The sequence below is a fragment of the Carlito syrichta genome, unplaced genomic scaffold (assembly GCF_000164805.1).
Source record: "Carlito syrichta isolate Samal-C Ts95f unplaced genomic scaffold, Tarsius_syrichta-2.0.1 Scaffold311675, whole genome shotgun sequence".
NCBI classification, from domain to species: Eukaryota; Metazoa; Chordata; class Mammalia; order Primates; family Tarsiidae; genus Carlito; species Carlito syrichta.
Genome location: NW_007255771.1, coordinates 234,014 through 254,995, shown reverse-complemented (window position 1 = coordinate 254,995; position 20,982 = coordinate 234,014). Strand labels below are relative to the sequence as shown.

Genomic DNA, 20,982 nt, shown 5'->3' with positions numbered 1-20,982 from the left:
CAGCTCACCTTAGCCTCGACCTCCTGGGCTCAGGCAGTCCTTCTGCCTTGCCCTCCCAAGAGGCTGGAACTACTGGTGCACATCACCATGTCTGACTTGTTTTTTTATCTTTGTAGCGATGATGTCTTGCTATGTTGTTTAGGCTGGCCTCAAACTCCTGGGCTCAAGTAGTCCTCTCTTCTCGGCCTCCCAAAGTGCTAGGATTACAGACATGAGCCACCACACCTGGCTCTTCTCAGTGTCTACTGTTAGATTGTCCATGTGTATTTGCCTTTTTTGTGTTTTCATGGGTACTTCCACTATTCATTGGGGTACCTCCAGTGGGGATCTGCATGTTGACTCTGTGTTGAATTGGACTCTGGCAGTCAGTATGACAGTCTAGCAGTCAATATGACAGTTACTTGTTGACTTTGGCTACCATTTAATAAAGAGCTCCTACTTTTAGATCTGAAATTTTTTGAGCTTTGAGAACAGTTGGCTTGGGCTCCCAATTGGGGAAATGAAAAATTATCAGGAAGTAAAATTAACCCCCCTTTCACTGAGCTGGAAGCAGTGTAGGTGGACTTGTTTTTCTGAACTGCAGAGTTTAGAAAGATAGGTTTTAATTTCTCTTCTTAGTGCAGGTTTGAGAAATGTAATCCCAGAAGCTGCTTGGTTTCTACAATAAGCTATCCAGCCCACCATGTAGAAACCTGCCACAGATTGATGTTAAGGAGACCATAATAGGCATGCAGTAACTGTTTGTAACCAGGTGGTGGCTGTTGTGTAATACAAATAGCATTTCTGATGAGGTAGTGTGGTTATACAATTTTGTTCAGCCCATGCAGGTTATAAAAGCCGAAATTCTTTCAGCACCTGAAAGCGTCTCATGCTGAGCACCAGGACAGTCACAGTCTTGCACAGATGCCAGCCCAGAAGGTTGGGTGAGTCAATGATTAGAGGATATCTTTGGGGGTAGGATGAGGTTTTGCTCCGAAGGTAAGACCATTCTTTGGTACAAAAGCTGTGCTTTGGGAAATTAATTTGGAGGCTGCACAGACTGATTCTGTGTGTGGCTGTTTCCATGTATGTGTCTGAGTGTGTCCGTTATCTATGACCATGTGTCCGATTTTCTGCATGTATGCCTGTTTCTGCTTGTGTGTGTCTGTGCGTGTGACTGAAACTGTGTCTGTGTAGATGGGTGTTTTTCTGCATGTGTCTGTTTCTGCTTGTATGTGTCTGTTCGTGTGACCGGAACTGTCTGTGTAGATGGGTGTTTTTCTGCATGTGTGTCTGTTTCTGCTTGTGTGTGTCTGTGTGTGTGAGTGTAACTGTGTCTGGGTAGATGGGTTTTTTCTGCATGTATGTGTGTCCATTTATGCTTCTGTGTGTGCCTGTACATGTGACTGTAACTGTGTGAGGAGCCTATGGCTCAAGTTCTACCAACTGGGTTACTAGAAAATCTCCAAAGAGTCTCTCAGTGCTGTCAGATGCTATTTAATTATTAATAATGGAGCATTAACGTTTGTGCAACTCTTAGAAGGCAGGGCCCTTCATTAATATGGAAGAAAGAGTAGCAATAGATCTGCAGCAATTAAAATGTCAGATTCTCTGTTGTTCAGATACTTATTTACTTTATTTTCAGAGTCAAGTCCAGTCCCAGTACTCCCAAAACTCTGTGTTCTTTCATGTTTTTCTTCATGTAGAGTTTAAGGAGTTCAATGAAAAGTGGGAAGCAAAAAGGAATATGGGTGAAACACAAGCAAAAAGGAATATAGGTGAAACAAACCTTATGGAGAACTGGTGTCCCTTTTATAGCTGCTGAACGCATATATCTTTTAAGGTTTTTGGGTTATAAAGATGTCAGATTTAGACACCAGAAAAAAAGCAAGACATTTGTGGCATATAATTATAAGTGACTGCAGTCTTTACATTTAGTGAATATATATATATAGAGAGAAAGAGTTGGAGACTCACTCTGTTGCCCAGACTGCAGTGCAGTGGCATACTCATGGCCACCCCAGCATCAACCTACTGGGCTCTAGCGATTCTTCCACCTCAGCCTACCAAGTAGCTGGAACTGTAGGCGTGTGCTACCACACCTGGCTAATTTTTTATTTATTGTAAAGAAGAGATCTCACCAAGTTACCAGGGCTGGTCTTGAACCATGGGCTCAAGCCATCCACTCACCTTGGCTCCCAGAGTGCTGGGATTACAGGCTGAGCCACTGAGCCTGGCCTAGTAAATATATATATATATATATTTTTTTTTTGAGTTGGAGTCTCCCTCTGTCACCCAGACTGGAGTGCAGTGGCCGCTCCCGGCCACCACAGCCTCGACCTGCTGGGCTCCAGCAATCCTTCTGCCTCAGCCTTCCCAGTAGCCGGAATTACAGGCATGTGCTACCACGCCTGGCTGATTTTTTGATTTATTGTAGAGATGAGGTCTCGCTGCCCAGGCAGGTCTCGAACCTGCGGGTTCAGGCAACCCATTCACCTCAGCCTCCCAAAGGCGCGGGATTACAGGCTGAGCCACCAAGCCCGGCTTAGTAAATATATTTTTAATGAATTTTTTAGGAGAGACCTGCTCCTTTGCAGAAAGAAAAAAATATATAACAATACTCAAAGGCATGGAATTGGGCTCCTGTTTACTGAAGGTCAGGGGCAGCTTTGCTGTGATTTTGACTGCCGTGTACTTTGTGTGTTCACCTGTGTCCCAGCCCTTGGTAATTGTGCTGCAGTTTAGGCAAACCCACTCTTCAGCCGTTAGGTAATCCATTAGGTAATCCATCAGGGCAGGCGAAGTTTCAGAACTCCTTTGTCTTGGGAGAGTGCCTGGAGGACGAGACAGAGCTCTTGGTAAACTGGACTAGGAGGCAACTGGAGGTGGGGGTAGGGATGAGGATATTGCAGAAGAGATTCGTGGATGAAATGTCTTCTGGACTGGAGGAAGGAAGCAGGTGACTGAGAGGACCAAGCAGATGTGCCAAAGTCCAGCAAACTGAGCAGGTAAACTGGGCAGTTGGGGAATAAGGGCAGCGTGGAGTTGGACTTCTTTCTGCAGATGAGAGAAGAAAATTTGGCTTTGGCCCATGTGGCACAAGGAAAGCCTGAGGGCATTCCAAAGAGGAATAGTGTGGTCAGAAGAGCAGATCGGAGAGAGGGCTAGCAAGTGCTTTGAGCTTGAGGCGAGAGCATGAATGGCTCTTCAAGATGTTTCTTCTGGCACAGAGGCTTCTGTCAGCAGGGACAGCTTGGCTACAGTAGCTGAGGGTGACTGCTTAAGCTTCCTCTTCAGGAGAGAAGGTGGGAGTCATTGGCTGTGCTGGAAAGGGAGGATGGAGTGGAGCAAGGAGCTCGGGCACATTGGGGCAGAGTCACCAGGACAGAGCCGTCTCCTGGAGTTCCCTTAGCCCCCAAGGTGGTTGTACTAGAGGGCGGAAGCATCACAGGACAAAGGGCATGGAGACCTGGAAGAGGAGAGAGTTTTCCTTCCATTCTCTCTGCCTGTTACCTGGGGTATTCCTTGGGTCCCTCCAACACGACCTGTGGGCGACCTCTTGGGCCTTTACTGGCCTTTCTTCAGAGCCTCGTTCTCTGTCAGCCTGGCAGGCAGTGCAAGTCACGTTTGTGTTCTCAGTGATTGCCGCGTTCACCACTCTTGATCTGGGATTTTGTCCAAGGGTTAATTAACCTCTCTGTGGCCCACTTCCTCATCTGTAAGATGGAGATAACAACCCCTCCCAGAATCTTTGTAAGGGTTAAGCAAAATCATGTGTGTCTCTCTGACTTGAATAGTCAGTTCATTATGCACGTGTTTTTATCTTGTTGTCAACATTCCATGTAAAAGGAGGTTTTCAGAGGCTCCTGTGATGACTGATTAATATATTTTAAATTGTGTTTAAATAAAAAAACTCTATGTGTGCAAGAAAGTGATGTGTGAAATCCCACAGTGGAAATAAATGAGATAAACCTCATCTTAGTTCTGCTTTCTTTTTTTTTCTTTTGAGTTGGAGTCTCACTATGTCGCCCAGACTGGAGTGCAGTGGCCGCTCCCGGCCACCGCACCCTTGACCTGCTGGGCTCCGGCGATCCTTCTGCTCAGCCTTCCAAGTAGCTGGAACTACAGGCACACGCTACCACACCCGGCTAATTTTTTTTTGATTTATTGTAGAGATGAGGTCTCGCTGCCCAGGTGGGTCTCGAACCCGCGGGCTCAGGCAATCCACTCACCTCAGCCTCCCAAAGGTGCAGGATTACAGGCTGAGCCACCGAGCCCGGCTTAGTTCTGCTTTCATTTTCTCAAATATACACTAGCATTTAAATTGTGTCACACAGGTTGCACCTTTTGCTATGCTCCCTTTCCCTTTCCCAGCCAGAAGAGTTCCCTGAATGATCTAGAGTGCCGGAATTAGGTTTTTATTTTGTTTCTTGGCCCAGGGGAGCATGTTTAAGTTTCCCCAAATATCTGAATGTCTTTGTCATACCATACACAGTTCCTGCTACCCTTCCGTCCTGGTGGGGATCTGGACCAAGCGGCCACGAGCTGTGGAAACACAAAAGGGACAGCCTACCCAGGAATGCTTCTCGGAGCAAGAGGCCTCTTGTGCTCAGACCTGGGGACTAGAGGCCAGTGTGGTCAGGGCGGGTGGCACTGGGTGCCCAGGGGAAATGGCTAAGATGATGAGTTTTAGGAAGACCTTGTTAGAATTTTATTTAAATCAAGTGTAGGGAAGAGTTTTTGCTGGAAGATATCAGGTACAGTAGACACTGCTGCATCTGTGACACACAACTTTAGGCTAGAAATAAAGGTTGCTGATGACTTGGCGGCTTAAAGCCCTCAAGCAAATGAAACATCCGCTGCTTGAACTTCTGCAGACATTCATCCCTCCCCTAACCAAGCCATCAGATGAATCGATGTCTTGTCGTCTGGATAACGTGACCATCAATTCTGATGGCTCAGGTGTAAACTGATGTCAGCAGAACAGCCCATCTCAGGCTGGATTTAGGAGCTTTCTTAGGCTTTAGTTTGGGACCAGAGCTTGTTCTGCGCCAGGGATTCTTAGACCACATCTTAAGACAGACTGGGTCTTCTGCAGGCAAGGTCTGTTCTTTGACGTCTTGTTTCATTCTTTCAGTTGTGCATTTTGCTTGATACTCCGTAAAATATTTGCTTTCAGTTAGGAATGATCCTCTCCATCCACCTCACTCCGTGGTTGTTTCAGGAACATTTGCCATGTTTATCCAGCAGTTGTATGTCCTGTGGTCCACTGGTGAGGACCTGAGAACCCATTTTCAGATGATTTCTAACTAGTCCAGCAATATTTGTTCAGGGCCCTTTTCTTCCAACTTCGGAGCAGGGTTGTTGGCATGGGGGTGCCTCACGGGCCATGGGGGTGCCTCACGGGCCATGAGGGTGCCTCACGGACCCTGAGAATGTGGCCTCTAAGGGACCGGTCCTCCTGGGGCTCCTGCAGATAGAACCTGGTTTCTTTTTTTTTTTTGAGTTGGGGGTCTCACTGTTGCCCAGACTGGAGTGCAGTGGCCGCTCCTGGCCACAGCAGCCTCGACCTGCTGGGCTCCGGCGATCCTTCCACCTCAGCCTTCCAAGTAACTGGAACTACAGGCGCGCGCTACCACGCCCGGCTAATTTTTTGATTTATTGTAGAGATGAGGTCTCACCAAGTTGCCCAGGTGGGTCTCGAACCCGCGGGCTCAGGCAATCCACTCACCTCAGCCTCCCAAAGGCGCAGGATTACAGGCTGAGCCACCAAGCCTGGCTAGAAGTCCAGGTTTTATTCAGCTTCTTTTAAAAAAATTCTTCCTCTTTTAGGAGAGCAAATCCACAAACCAAGGTAGTGACAGAAGGCTGAGACAGCTCACTGGGGTACAACAGCGGGTCCCTTGATGGCAGTCACTGGGGGTAGTATGTTAGGTCTCTGATAGATTATTGTAATTAATGATAAAGAAGGGCCACCCTTATGCTATGATTCCTGGTGTCTCTCCATTGCTGTGGGGGAATGTTAAGATATTTGGTTACTAGTGCCATCATCTGTCCCACTTTCTCACTTTGGCACATTTTTTTCTCTGGATATGTTAGTTTAAGCTCAGCAAATAATCCGATTTAAATTGGGCACTAGGAACATGCCTCTTATGTCACCTTGACACTCTGGTTTACCCTATCTTGTGAGTTCTCTGAAGTTGGTTTCTGTTCTTGTTATGTTCAATTTTATTGTTTTCAAAATTCAGGTCAAGATCCACTAAGTTAATTTCATGACCCCTCTAGTGGGTTCTGACTTGCCATTTGTAAAATAAGAGCAAGAGTTCTTAAAGTGTTTTGGAGAAGATTGTGTATCGGATAGTTGAGTTTCTTCAGTTACACCCTGTAAGCATAGTTGTCATCACAAGATCAGACACTTACCATTATTTACAGTTTCATTCCTTGCTGCCTAGAACTTTATTTTTAATTTTTGAGTTGGAGTCTCACTCTGTCAACCAGGCTACAGTGCAGTGGCACGCTCACGGCCACTGAAGTCTCAACCAGCTGGGCTCAGGCGATCCTTCCGCCTCAGTCTTCCAAGTAAGTAGCTGGAACTACAGGCATGCACCATCATGCCCAGCTTGCCTAGAATTTTAAGTGGAATAATTATAGCAAGAATCAGCATCAGAATTGCAGACTTCTTAAAGCAGGATTCTATGTATTGGGTAACCTGTTATTTCATTCAAAGGGAGTTGATCATATATAAGTTGAGGATATTTGTCCTATCAGTCTTTTTTCTCTTGGATTAAAAGCATTTAGGTCAGACGTTAACATTTAGCAGAGTTTAATGGGGCAGCCAGTTTGAGTATAATCCCCTTATGATAGGATTCAAGTAGAGAGCTGCAGATTGGCTTTTATTTTATTTTTAAATTTTATTTTATTACAGAGATGTGGAGTACACATGAGGATTGTTACATAAGCAGGCTGCTTACAGGTACAGTTTGGGCTTCTAACTGGCCCTCATTCCCCCTGGTAGTGAACCAGGTATAGATTGACTTTTAAAATGTGCTTTCTCATTGAACCTAGCCGGCCCTGAAAGCGCTTGTTTGTATCTTGGTAAGGACTAGGGTAGCATTGGCAGGTTGAGGTTTTGAGTGTCTTTATCCCAAGTCTTCCTTCCTAATTATACTCTTCCCCTGTCTCGGTAGGCTTATACAAGTGGAGAAAATAGCTTTATGCCAGTCCGCATTGCCCATCCTGAGATGTGGGTGATCTGAAGACCACTAGCATGAGAATATTTGTACCTTTGTTTAAAATGTAGGTACCCAATCCCCAAGGCAGGTCTACAGAATCAGAATTTGAGGAGGGGACTTTTTTTTTTTTTAAGTTGGTGGGATTATAGGAGTTTTTGAATTTTTTCTTCTAAAATCAACTTTATTGAGAGAGAGTTTACATACAGTATATATATCCAGTTGGGCCACTAGAATCACAATCAAAATATAGCCCATTTCTGTCACTCCAAAGCCTCCTCTTCTCCCCTGGTAGCCCCTCCCTCCCTCCATTTCTGTCCTAGGTAACTACTATGCGTTAGTTTTACCTTTTGAGAATCAGACAGCATGTCTTGTGTCTGGCTTCTTTAACTCAACGAAATAGCCTTGAGAGCCTTCCATGCTACTAGGTATATCAGTAGTTGCTGCCCTGTTTATTGCTGACTAGTATTCCTTTGGATGGATGTACCATGATGGATCTTTGGATGTTTCCACTTTTGGGCTGTAATGAATAAAACGGCTTTAAATTTTTTTGTGTAGAAGAAATCTGTGGTTTAAATAAGCTTTCCAAGTGAGTCAGAAAGCGCATGAACTATTAATTTTTTTTTTTTTTTTTTTTTGAGTTGGAGTCTCACTCTGTCGCCCAGACTGGAGTGCAGTGGCCGCTCCTGGCCACCGCAGCTTCGACCTGCTGGGCTCCAGCGATCCTTCCACCTCAGCCTTCCAAGTGACCGGAATTACAGGCATGCGCTACCAAGCCCGGCTGATTTTTTGATTTATTGTAGAGATGAGGTCTCTCTGCCCAGGCGGGTCTCGAACCCGCGGGCTCAGGCAATCCACTCACCTCAGCCTCCCAAAGGCGCAGGATTACAGGCTGAGCCACGGAGCCCGGCTGAACTTTTAAGTTTTATTCTATTTTTTTTCTCTCTTACATCGTTTTGGAGACCTGTAAGCTTTTATGTCTAGATCAAATGATGGATTTGTCATGTATTTGTGTTTTTGACGTAGTATTTATTCAGTGTCATCTACTTGGGGCAAATGTGCATTTAATCTGTCTTTATTGAGCATCTATTCTGTGCTAAGAGCTGGGAACATAAAGATGAGTTTTATACAAGGAGTGTTTGCTCTTTGGGAAGAGTTCTAGTGATTAATTCATTGAGCCATTAAGGACTTTGTATGCTATGTGCTAGGGACTTGTGCTAGGCACTGTTCATGGGAGGACATGTTCTTAGGATTTGGTGTTTTTTTTTTCAAGAAACACAAAAGGTTTTGGTATTTAACTCCAGGAGTAGCTCAACCCTTAAATCCTCTGTGTGGATACCATCACACTTCCAGTTCAGGGGTCTCTGCTAAGCCCAGTGAGAGGATTCACACTGATTCCTGGATAGGGAGAAATGGTTGGTAAAAACATAAGTGCACAAGAAATGATTACTGGCTGAAGAGCTGATGAGTTAAGTACTGATTAGAAGCTGTTGTTATTCTGTATTTGTACATGATTCTTGGTGGCTGGGGAACTAGTGATTCAATCCTTAGGGAATGGAAAGATTTGTTAAAGATCCACATATTTACTTTTCTACTCATTACAAAATTTCCCAAATTGCTATCATTTCACTCTGTCAGGCTTACACTTATTTGAGGTGACCTTTTTTTGGAAACTCTAATGATTTCCTGCTTGCTCTAAGGTAGTGATTTTTAACTTGAGCTGTAGGGAGCTTTAAAAAAATCTACATGCTAAGTGTAATTTGTAGAACCTTGGCTTTTATCTACTCTCATAACAAAAGTTATTTTAAAACTTTTAAACATGAGGACATTATTCCACATTATTCCTGAGCTCTGAACAGAAAGGACTATAAATTATTGTTTTTTTTTGGTAAGTGGGGAGGATGCTGTAAGGGGAACCAACCGTTCCCTGAGACTTGAGTGTGAGCAGTAGGAAAGAACGGGTGCTGATGTGGACATTGTAAGGCTCTTGCAGAGGAAAGTGGGTCTGTTTTTCATTCTTAACTAAATGAGCTTAGAAAATATAGCAGATTAAAAACAGGAAAATCAGTTGTTTGTGTTTCCGTCACTCAACATTTTAATGTGTGTACTTTCTTCCCCCCATCCCCTAATGTGTGTACTTCTTTTTTTTTTGAGTTGGGGTCTCACTCTGTCGCCCAGGCTGGAGTGTAGTGGAACACTAATGGCCACCACAGCCTCAACCTGCTAGGTTCAGGCTATCTTTCTGCCTCAGCCTTCCAAGTAGTTAGATCTACAGGCATGCACCACCATGCTTGGCTAATTTTTAGGTTTATTGTAGAGATATAGGTCTTGCCAAGTTGCTTAGGCTGGTCTCGAACCCGTGAGCTCAGGCAGTCCTCTCACCTCGGCCTCCCAAAGTGCTGAGATTATAGGTATGAGCCACCATGCCCAGCATGTGTGTACTTTCTTTCTTTTTCTTTCTTTTTTTTTTTTTTTTGAGTTGGAGTCTCACTCTGTTGCCCAGACTGGAGTGCAGTGACCGCTCCCGGCCACCGCAGCCTCGACCTGCTGTGCTCCGGCGATCCTTCCGCCTCAGCCTTCCCAGTAGCCGGAATTACAGGCACGCGCTACCACGCCTGGCTGATTTTTTGATTTATTGTAGAGATGAGGTCTCGCTGCCCAGGCGGGTCTCGAACCTGCGGGCTCAGGCAATCCACTCACCTCAACCTCCCAAAGGCACGGGATTATAGGCTGAGCCACCGAGCCCGGCTTGTGTGTACTTTCATACACACTTAACACATACACAGTGGGCTAGTGTTGTACATCCTTTTTTTGTTTTGTTTTTTGAGTCAAGGTCTCACTTTATTGCCCAGGCTGGAGTACAGTGTCACAGTGGCAGCTCACCTCAGTCTCAACCTCCTGGGCTCAAGCCATCCTTCCTCCTCAGCCTCATAAGTAGCTAAGACTACAGACATATGCCACCACACCCAGCTAATCTTTGTGGTTTTTGTAGAGATGAGATCTTGCTGTGTTGCCCAAGCTGGTCTCAAACTCTTGGTCCCAAGCGATCTTCCCTCCTTGGCCTCCCAAAGTGCTGGACGTGAGCCACCATGCCCAGCCCACACCCTTTTTAAAATTGTATAAATTGCCTTTAATCCTTTCATTCATATGAAAGAAAATTCTTTTACTCAAAACCAGTATTTTTTACTATTGTAAATTTTTATTGTGTTAAGAACATTTAACCATGAGATCTACCATGTTAACAGTTTTCAAGAACACAGTACAATATTGTTAAAACTGTAGGTCCAATGTTGCCCAGCTGATCTTTATAACTTATTCATCTTGCATGGCTGAAACTCTTTTTTTTTTTCTTCTTGATTTGGAGTCCCACTCTGTTGCCCAGGCTGGAGTGCAGTGGCACATTCACGGCCACTGCAGCCTCGACCTTCTGGGCTCAGGCGATCCTTCCGCCTCAGCCTTGCAAGTAGCTGGAACTACAGGCACATGCTACCACATCTGGCTAGGATGAAACTTCACCTGTTGAATAGCAAGTCCCCGTTTCCTCTTCCCCTAAGCCCTTGGCAGTCACTTTCCTGTGCTCTGCTCCTGAGTTTGACTATTTTAAATTCCTTATGAATCATGTAGTATTTGTCCTTCTGTGACTGGCTTATGTCCCTTAGCATAATGTTGTATATACTTTTTCTTTCCCCCTGGAGAACGGGGTCTTTATTTATTTATTTTAAAAATGTGGGGTACAATTCAGGGTTGGGTATACAAATGTTGATTATGCAGGTACCCTTGTTGATGAAGTGTGCCCCCTTTTCCCTTGGCAGTTTCCCACTACTGCCAATTCCTTTCTTATAGTATTATGATAATTGTTCAAGGTCCACTTATGAGTGAGAACATATGATACTCTGTTCTTTGTTTCTGTGATATCACTGAGTATGATTGACTCTAAATCCATCCAAGCTGCTGCGAAGTCTATATGTTTGTCCTTCTTTATGGCCTCATAATATTCCATTGTGTATATGTACCACACTTTTTCTATCCAGTTCAGCTTCGATGGGCAGCATGGTTGATTCCATGTTTTTGCTATTGTGAATAGAGCCGCAACAAACATGTGTGTGCAGGTATCTTTTTTGTAGAATGATTTGAGTTCCTCTGGGCATACAGGGGGATTGCTGGGTCACATGGCAGGTCAATTTCTAGTTCTTTCAGAAATAACCACACGAGACAGGGTCTTGTTCTGTCACCCAGGCTGGTTTCAAACTCCTGGGCTCAAGAGATCCTACTGCCTAGGCCTCCCAAAGTGCTGGGGTTACAGGGGTGAGCCACGATGCCTGGCCTCTGCTTCTTGCAGTTTTACATTAGTGTTCCTATCTGACTGAGCACATTCTTCTTATTATTTTTCAAATATTTTTGACTATTCTTGTTTATTCTTCTAGAGAAATTTTTAGCAAGCTCCTCTGACCCCTTTAGTTTTTCGTTTTTAAGAGATAGGGTCTTGTTCTGTCACCCAGGCTGGAGTGCAGTGTCACGATCATGCCATTGCAATCTTGAACTCCTGGGCTCAAGCTATCCTCTCACCTCAGTCTCCTGAGTAGCTAGGACTACAGGTGCGGGCCACCATGCTTGGCTAATTTTTTTTTTTTTCTTAAGTAGAGATGGGATCTTGCTATATTGCTCAGGCTGGTCTAGCACTCCTGGTCTCAAACGATCCTCCTGCCATGGCCTCCCAAAGCACTGGGATTATAGGCGTGAGTCACCATGCTTGCCAACTTTTGAGGTATTAATTTATTTTTATTAAATCTGAATAGATTATGTATATTGGAAAATGAATATCCTTACAGTGGCATTCCTATTGAGGAGTATTGTTTATCTCTCTGCATTCAAATTCCTTTTTTATCCCTCAGGAACATTTTATAATTTTCTTTATAAATGCCATACACTTTTTTTTGAGTTGACATCTTACTTTGTTGCCCAGGCTGGAGTGTGGTGGCACGATCACAGTTCACAGTTCTCAGTTCACAGAAGTTCCTGGGTTCAGGCAATTCTTCCATCTTAGCCTCCCTGGTAGCTGGGACTAAAGGAATGTGCCACCACGCCTGGTTAATTTTTTGATATCTTGTAGACGAGGTCTCACTATGTCGTCTGTACTGGTCTGCAACTCTTGGGCTCAAGCAATTCTCCTGCCTTGACCTCCCAAAGTGCTGGGATTGCAGGCATGAGCCACTGTGCCCGGCCAGCATTTAATGCTATTACTGACATTTTGAACAGGATTCCTTCATCCTCTTGTCAGAGGTTGGCAAAATTTTCTGTAAATAGCTTTGGTTTTGTGGGCCAGATGATCTCTGTCACATGTTTTCTTCGTTGTTGTTCACAACTCTTTCAAAATGTAAAAACCATTCTTAGCTGAGACCATACAAAAACAGGCCAGGTGGTCGTTAGCCAGCTCTGCAGATGCTTACTGCTGGCATTTGGGAAATGTTTGATTCAATCACATCAAAAGAGGCTTGCTAGGTGTTGTGTAACTAGCCGTCTAATTTTAGATTCTCTCAGACTTTCATATCTTTTGATACAGTTATTATCAGGTTTCTTCCTTTTCAACATTTCCTTCATCTTTCTCTGTCAGTGTCCAGTGACAGCAGTGATGTCAACACCCCTGACTTGTCCCTGACATCAGTGTGTCTGTTAGTATCACAGACAGGCTTGAGGTTGTAAGAGTATTGAGCAAAAGTCACTCTTACATTATTTCAAATGCCTTTAAACAACAACAGTGTGGCATTTATCATTCCACACATACTGGAGAATCTTTAATATAGGGGTCACATTCAGCCCTGGGAGCGGGATCTAATGCTGAGGTTGGGGTTGCTGCCTCTGTTTCCTGCCACTGGCTGACTGGGCAGGCAGGTGGATGTGAACCCACCACATGGTAGCCATCTTAGTGGTCCTCAGGTGCTGTGATGAGGTGGTGATCAGAGGAAGTATTGATGGGAATCACTCCAGTGACAAGGGGTGAGGTGAAGGGGTTCATTTGGAGGAGTGGCATATGCAAGGGGCCTGAGGGCTAGGAGAGAGGTAGCACCTTCACGGGTCTGAGTGTCCATAGTGGGGGCCGCAAAAGACTGGAAAGGTGGGATAGTCACAGTCACCCCACATTTACCTCTCTGCTGTGTGAAGGAACTTGGGTATCACTCTAAAGCCTGTTAGGAAGCCATCAAAAAGCATGATACTTTCTGTAGAATCATCATGCTTCTTGTCATGGGAACCAAGTGTTGAGAGCCATCAGGATGGACTGAGAAAAAAGTGACTGGTGTGATGTTGGTGAGAGATTTGGTGGTGTGTGTTGTGGAGACTGGACAGCTCCTGGTCCCAGGAGGATGGGTTTCAGCCCTGGAAAAGGAGCTCAAGGGTGTCCCCATCCCCTCAGAGCTCCTTCAGAAACCACCAGCAAGTCTCACAGCCACGGTGTGTCCAGGTTCCTGGTCTGTGCTGTGTTTGGCCTGGGAGATCAGCTATAGGTTGGGCATTTAAAGAACAATGTTATGTCTGGCTTGGGTAAGCAGTGTTAGGCATGTTCAAATTACTGATCAAATGAGTCCCATTCTGCTGCTTATTGCTGTTTCCTTTGGCAATTCACTTAACTTCTCTGAAGCTCGATTTCTACTTTTGTGGAGTTAGTGTGCAAATCAAGTAGTTTTATACTTCCTGGCCGGAGATCATTGTTATTTATGTAACAAGAGGCCAGAGGTATGCCTGGCACACACAGGTACTTAGCAACTTAATGCTGTTATCATTGCCAGTGTCATCATCATGATCTTTTGTCCCTTAGCTACTCTTTCCCCATCATCACGTGGTCACAGACCCGTGAATTTGCTTTCTTTCTTTCTGTTTTGCGAGGCAGTGAGGGGCCCTGGGTTGGCAGCCTTTCCTAGTGTCAGATTTTCTGGGAGGTTTTGCTCCTTGTTATAACACACATTCTCAGGCGGAATCACATTCCCCTCTTCCTTGTCTCCCCTTTCATCTGTTGTGTTTTGCCTCTGGACCTTGGCATTTGCCCATACAGAGTTCATCCTGTGTAGATAAAGCCTCTGATCTTTGGCTGGTGCGTGCTTTCTGACCTTGAGAGTGTCTTCGTGACCCTCGTGTAAAATGCCCTGTCATGTTTTGTCGTTACAGCAGTTTCCAAGGACAATTTCTTTGTTTAGCGTTTCCCCCTTTTCTGCTTCCTTCTCCCCCTGTTGTCCCTGACAAACAGTGCACCCCTCTTCCCAGGCTCTGCAGCCCTCTCCCTGGAAACTTGCTCCGAACATCACTGTCCCGTACTTTCTCAGTCTCCTCCCTTCTTGTGCTCCTTTGGGTCCAAGGCTTCAGGATGCTTCCAAAGCTGCCACTCTAAGAGGTGAACAGAAGGAGTTGATGCTTCCCCAGGTATAGTGTGTGAAGGCCAATTCAATGTGTGGTGGAGAAATGGAGTACAGAGTACTTGCTGGAAAGTGTTCTTTTCAGGATGGAGCTGCGTCCTCCTTTGTTCCTGGTGATGGGGTCAGACAGGGGTTTGCTGCTGCAGTGGATGTGCACATCTGAAACTTTAAGATAGACATAAGGTAGGAGAGTAAATATATTCTGTATTAAAAAGTCCCATTATTTTCCTTAGCTAGGTGTGGTGGTGCATACCTGTAATCCCAGCTAATCAGAAAGCTGGAGCAGGTGGATCACTTGATGCCTGGAGTTTGAGACCAAGCTGGCCAACACAGCAAGACCCTGTCTCCTTTAAAAAAAATTCCCATCATTTTCTCCTAAGGTTGATATGGGTAAGGGTGGATTTGAAAGCCCTGCCGATATGCCCATGGCAATGGAGCCGAATGTGGAACAAGGAACTTACTTGTCCCTTGGAATATGACCATGTGGTATGTGGCCTTGTAAAAATCTACCAGCATTTCACTGTCCTCTTTCCTGTTTTATCTTTTCAAAACAAGCTCTGGGTGATCTCAAGGTAAAGGTCTGTTGTGTCTCTTTCAGGCAGACGTTATTTTTAGGTGTGTTCATTTTCACACTGGGCATTTTGCAGATCTTGGGAAGATGTTGGGTGGCAGTGGCTAAATCACAATGTAGCCGTTGATGGATTTGGCCAGACATGAAGGCAGCTCTAGCAGTTCAAAAGGTCATCCACAGAATTCATAAACAAAAAGCGGGGATGAAATGTTTACATCAAATACAACAAGGATTTAAAGGATTATTATCCTTAAAACAAAGCACTCTGTAAACTCTATAGAAAATGGGCAAAGAGCATCAGGAGATCAACCACAGAGGCAGCTCTGTGCCTGCCAGCAGACATGAAAAATCCACGGACCAACCCATTGCAACATCTCTCAGAAGTACCCGGTGGCACAGATTTTATACCAGGGACTCTCAGACTTGATGATGAACAGATTTACTGCTAGTGGGACTGCCAGTTTGGAAATTTCTGGAAGGGAATGTTTATGTCTTGAGCCTTAAGAATTGTCTAACCCTTTAATCTAGTAATTCCTTTTTGGAGACTCCAAGAATCATGGGTGTGCAAAGGATTTGTTGCACGACAAACATTATTTTATAATTGTTATAAGTATGTCCCCCAAATGACTGTCAGCAGGGTTTTATGATTCCTGCAGTGGAGCTGTGTGTCTTTATTAAACAGCATAGTTGTGATGAGTAAATTAGTACTATAAATGATAGAATAGGTGGGGGGGCCGTGGAAGGGCAGTGAGCCCTTCTAGGGTCTGCATTCATTCCTCACATAATGCTGCAGACACCACTGTTTCTCCTAGTTTTTGCTGATGAAGATGGGAAGATAGAATTATCTTTCCTTTGTAAGTAATCTGTTTGTTTGTGTTACCTTTTTCAAGATTGTCCATCCTTAGAGATCAGGCATTTCCCCAGGATGTGTCAGCAGTTTCTCCTCCCAGTACTTTCCCCAGCACTAGAGATGCCCAGAGTGTCTGAAGACCCATGTCTTGTCTTCAGTGTGAGGAAAGTTTTGTCTGTTGTCCATCGATTCCATTCTTGTCTATGGGAACTGCTCCTACAGGTTCTTCTGGCCAGAATGATGGTTTGTAGAAATGTTCTAATAATTCGCAAGTATAGTTCCCAACTGTGTATCTGTCTACCAAGAGATTTATTCTGGCAGTCATATTTAATTTCTAGAGCTCTTTTGGTCCTCTGGTTACTACTGTTTCTTGAATTCCCCTGAGGATATGAATTTGAATTATTGTAAAGGCTCACTCCTGATTCTTGCACTCTTTTTTCCTCATGGGTGTCAACTCCATTCTGACTACCTGGCGTGGTCTGCTTTCTCCTTGTCTACTCTTTTCTGATGCCCACAGGGGCCCCCCCCCCCGTTTCGCGAGATTTGGATGCAGCACTGAGGCCAGCTCTTGTGAGCGCAAGCCTTGGGAGGGTGCTTGGCACGGAGCCACTTGAGATGGGGGCCTTTCTTAGTTGCCAGTCAGGTGTACTGTTCTCCTCTCTGGTATTTTGGTTCATTTTGGTGGGAATTGCTGAGTAGTTTTTGAAAGTGATTTGTGCTTTTCTATTTTTAAGAAATCTCTGGAGTGTTTCCATAAAATGCATGTTATTATAAATCATCACCATCTTCAGACTTTTGGGTTAGAGACCCAAGTACCATCTGACTCCCCTCTTCCCCATGCCCTCTGCACACAAGGACGCCAACTCTGTTCCACTCTGAAGTTTCTCTCTGACCACCTTCCCTCGTTTTCTTCTCCTTTGTTGCTGCCCACAGTCTCTCTAGTCTGCACGGCGTTCCAGGGATCAGAGCTTCCTGTGGCCACTTTGCCTTCTGCTGTGCCCACCCTTCCCAAAGTAAGGGGGCCCCTTCCCCAGATACAAATCTCACCATTAGCTTCATCTTCTTTAAAACCTCTTAGACCCTTTTCTTTTTCCTGTTGCTTTTTTTTTTGGAGTCAGTGTCTCACTCTGTTGGCCAGACTAGAGTGCAGCGGCACCATCACAGCTCACTGTAGCCTCGACTTTCTAGGCTCAGGATCCTTCTTCCTCAGCCTCTTGAGCAGCTGAGGAAGAAGGCACGTGCCACCATGCCTGGATTTTTGGTTTTTGTAGAGACAGGGTCTCACTATGTTGCCTAGGTTGGTCTTGACCTCCGGGGCTCAAACGTTCCTCCTGCCTAGGCCTCCAAAGTACTGGGATGTCATCTGGCCATCACACCTAGCCAAATATATCTTCTTTATCTTGGTTACAGTATTCGCTAGGAACTGTTTGATCCTAGCTTGCCACTCCTGTGGCGTGAACTGCTCAGTGACCCGTTTTTTTGCTTCTTTAAGACATCTTGTTATGTGGCTGGGTTTGGGTCACTTGACTTCAGTGGGCATGGGCATACTGGCAGTAGTGACAGGAAGCTGGCATCACTGGACTTGCCTGTTAGTGGTATCCTGGTGACCAGATCAGTAAGCTGAGGACTGTACCTGGAGTGTCAGGTATGGAAGGCCCAGGTGAGAAAAGATCAAGGGATATATCCAGGCACTTCAGGATGAAGACAAACCATGCTGACAAATGACTAGTAAGTAGTTGAAGTGTCTCATCGTTGGAACCTGAGTAGCCTCACATAGAGCACGTGAACCACAGTTGAATGGACATGCCTGCTTCCTTGCCAACTTTGCCTCTGCCAGAAATTGGTTTCTTGAGTTGTAAAACAAGTCAAGTAATATAGGAAAGGCCGAGCTTGGTTGCTCAGCCTATAATCCCAGCACTTTGGGAGGCTGAGATGAGTGAATTGCCTAAGCCTGTGAGTTCGAGACCAGCCTTGGCAACTTGGCGAGACCTCTTCTTTACAACAAATCAAAAATTAGCTGGGCATGATAGTGTGCGCCTGTAGTTCTGGCTACTTGGAAGCCTGAGGTGGAAGGATCGCTGGAGCCCAGCAGGTAGATGCTGAAGTGGCCGTGAGCATGCCACTGTACTCCAGCCGGGTGACAAAGTGAGACTCCAACTCAAAAAAAAAAAAGACATAGGAAAAGGTGAATTCTAAGTAATTAGCACATGCACCATATCTGTCTATAAGAAATCTCCACTTTTATGGTTTGGAAATGACATAGTAAATGGGTCCTTATATTCCCTACAAGCCGCAGGAAAGATAAGGAAAAAATAGAATGACCTATTTATCCCTGTTCTTGAAAGGGAATATTATTATTTTTTTCTTCATTTTAAAGCTGTGGGGTATAATTCAGGGTTAGGTATACAAATGTTCATTATGCAGGTACCCTTGTTGATGAGGTGTGTCCCTCTCTCCCCTGGCAGTTTCCCTCAGCTGCCAATCCCACCCCACCTCCCCTGGCAGTTTCCCACTACTGCCAATCCCTTTCTTATAGTATTATGATAATTGTTCAAGGTCCGCTTATGAGTGAGAACATGTGGTACTCTGTTCTTTGTTTCTGTGATAGATCACTGAGTATGATCGATTCTAAATTCAGCCACGTTGCTGCGAAGTCCATATGTTTGTCCTTCTTTATGGCTGCATAATATTCCATTGTGTATATATATCACATTTTTTTCTATCTAGTCCGACTTCAATGGGCAGCATGGTTGGTTTCATGTTTTTGCTATTGTGAATAGAGCTGCAACAAACATGTATGTGCAGCTATCTTTTTGGTAGAATGACTTGCATTCCTCTGGATATATTCCCAATAGGGTGATTGCTGAGTCATACAGAAGGTCAATTTCTAGTTCTTTCAGAAATCACCACACTGTCTTCCCAAGAGGTTGCACTAGTTTGCATTCCCACCAGCAGTGTAGGAGTGTTCCTTTTTCCTCTATATTCTCGCCAGCATCTGTTGTTCTTTGTTTTATTAATGATGGCCATTCTTACAGGGGTTAGGTAGTATCTCAATGTGGTTTTGATTTGCATTTCTCTGATGATGAGTGAGGCTGAGCACTTTTTCATGTGTCTGTTGGCTGCCCGTATATCTTCTTTTGAGAAGTGTCTATTCATGTCTTTTGCCCACTTTTTAACGGGGCTGTTTGTTTTTTCTCTTTCGGTGCGTTTGATTTCCTTGCAGATCCTAGATGTTAGGCGTTTGTCAGATATACAGTTGGCAAATATTTTTTCCCATTCTGTGGGCTGTTTCCCTGCTCTCTTGATGGTTTCTTTTGCTTTGTAGAAGCTTGTCAGTTTGATGAGGTCCCACTTGTCTATCTTACCTCTTATGGTATGGGCTCTTGGAGTTTTGATCAGGAATTGGTTCCAATTTCCATAAGGGTGTCTCCTGCGTTTTCTAAGATTCTTACTGTTTGAGGTTTTATGTTTAGGTCTTTGATCCATTTAGAGTTAATTTTTATGTTATAGTGATAGGTAGTGGTCCTGTTTCAAATTTCTGCCTGTTTTCCCAGCACCATTTACTGAATAGGTTCTCCTCTCCCCAGTGGTTGTTGTTGGAGGCTTTGTCAAAGATGAGTTGGTTGAGAAATTGAGGCTTTGCTTCCGGAATCTGAATCCTGTTCCATTGGTCCTTATGCCTTTTCTTATGCCAATACCAGGCGGTTTTGATAATTGTAGTGCTATAGTAAAGTTTAAAGTCTGGAAGTGTGATACCTCCTGCTTTGTTTCTTTTTCTAAAGATTGTTTTGGCTATTCGTGGTTGTTTATGTTTCCATATGAATTTCTGTATTGTCATTCACAGGTCTGAGAAGAATGATTTTGGTAATTTAATGGGTATTGCGATGAACATCTTAACAATGTTGATTTTTCCTTTTTTTTTTGAGTTGGAGTCCTACTCTGTCACCCAGACTGGAGTGCAGTGGCCTCTTCCGGCCACTGCAGCCTCGACCTGCTGGGCTCCGGTGATCCTTCCACCTCAGCCTTCCAAGTAGCTGGAACTACAGGCGCGTTCCTTGAAGGGTTTTGCTCAGTCTGGTGGTATGTGTGTCCCTGCCCCATGTGTATACCTTGGAAGACCTGATCTTGTGATTAGGGTCAACATGGCACATCTGGGAAAGCCATTTTCAGAAGCAGGGAAATATCTTCAAACCAGGGCTTCTCAATCTCAATGCTATTGACATTTTGGGCCAGATAATTCTTTTTTTTTTTTTTTTTTTAATTAAAATATGTGAGATGCGGTCTTGCTATGTTGCCCAGGTTGGTCTCCCAACTCCTGGGCTCAAGTGATCCTCCCACCTTGGTCTCCCAAAGTGCTGGGACTACAGGCATGAGCGACCACACCCAGCCCAGGTAATTCTTTGTTTTGGGATCTATGCTATACATTGTAGGATGTTTAGCAGCACCTCTATGTACTAGATGCTAGTGACTCTTCTCTAATTATGATGGCCAAAATTGTCTCCAGACATGGCCAGATGTCCCCTGGAGAGCAGAATTACTCTGGGTTGAGAACCACTGCTTTAAATAGACGTTATGATATGCATGAAATACAAAATGTGCGAAAATGTGTAAATGCAGTAGCCATCCCGTAAGAATTGGGTGTGTCGACCTAGCTCTCTCTGTTCTACTGATGCAATCCCTGTTCTGGTAATGTCTTTCTTTTGGCCCTCTGACTAGTGACCTTGCCAGTTTTGTATAATTCCTTTTCTTTTCTTACTTGCTTACATTTCATTATTTTCTCTTGGCTCATCCAAAGTATTTGTTGAATGAAATAGCCCTTGAAAAATTTCTTGAACAGAAAGGTTCCTACTTCTATTTCCAAACCTCTTGTAGACCCGTCTTCTCTTTTCAGGACTTGGCTGGATTCTTCATTCTTGGCTGGAAGTCAGTGACACATTCACGGGAGTCCTG

At 44.6% G+C, this 20,982-nt stretch overlaps 1 protein-coding gene across 3 annotated transcripts in view; it reads left to right on the top strand.

Moving 5' to 3' along the window:
* SLC23A2 (solute carrier family 23 member 2) overlaps positions 1-20,982 on the top strand; it is a 130,800-nt gene that overhangs the window by 27,466 nt on the left and 82,352 nt on the right. The window contains exon 1 of one of the 3 annotated variants that reach the window (XM_008068918.1): positions 858-923. The exons of 1 other annotated variant lie outside the window; for it this stretch is intronic. The gene's annotated coding sequence lies outside the window, so the exon portion shown is untranslated. Of the gene's footprint in view, positions 1-857; positions 924-2,745; positions 2,988-20,982 lie in introns of those variants that run through there. One more of the 3 variants, XM_008068917.1, reaches the window with a different exon arrangement.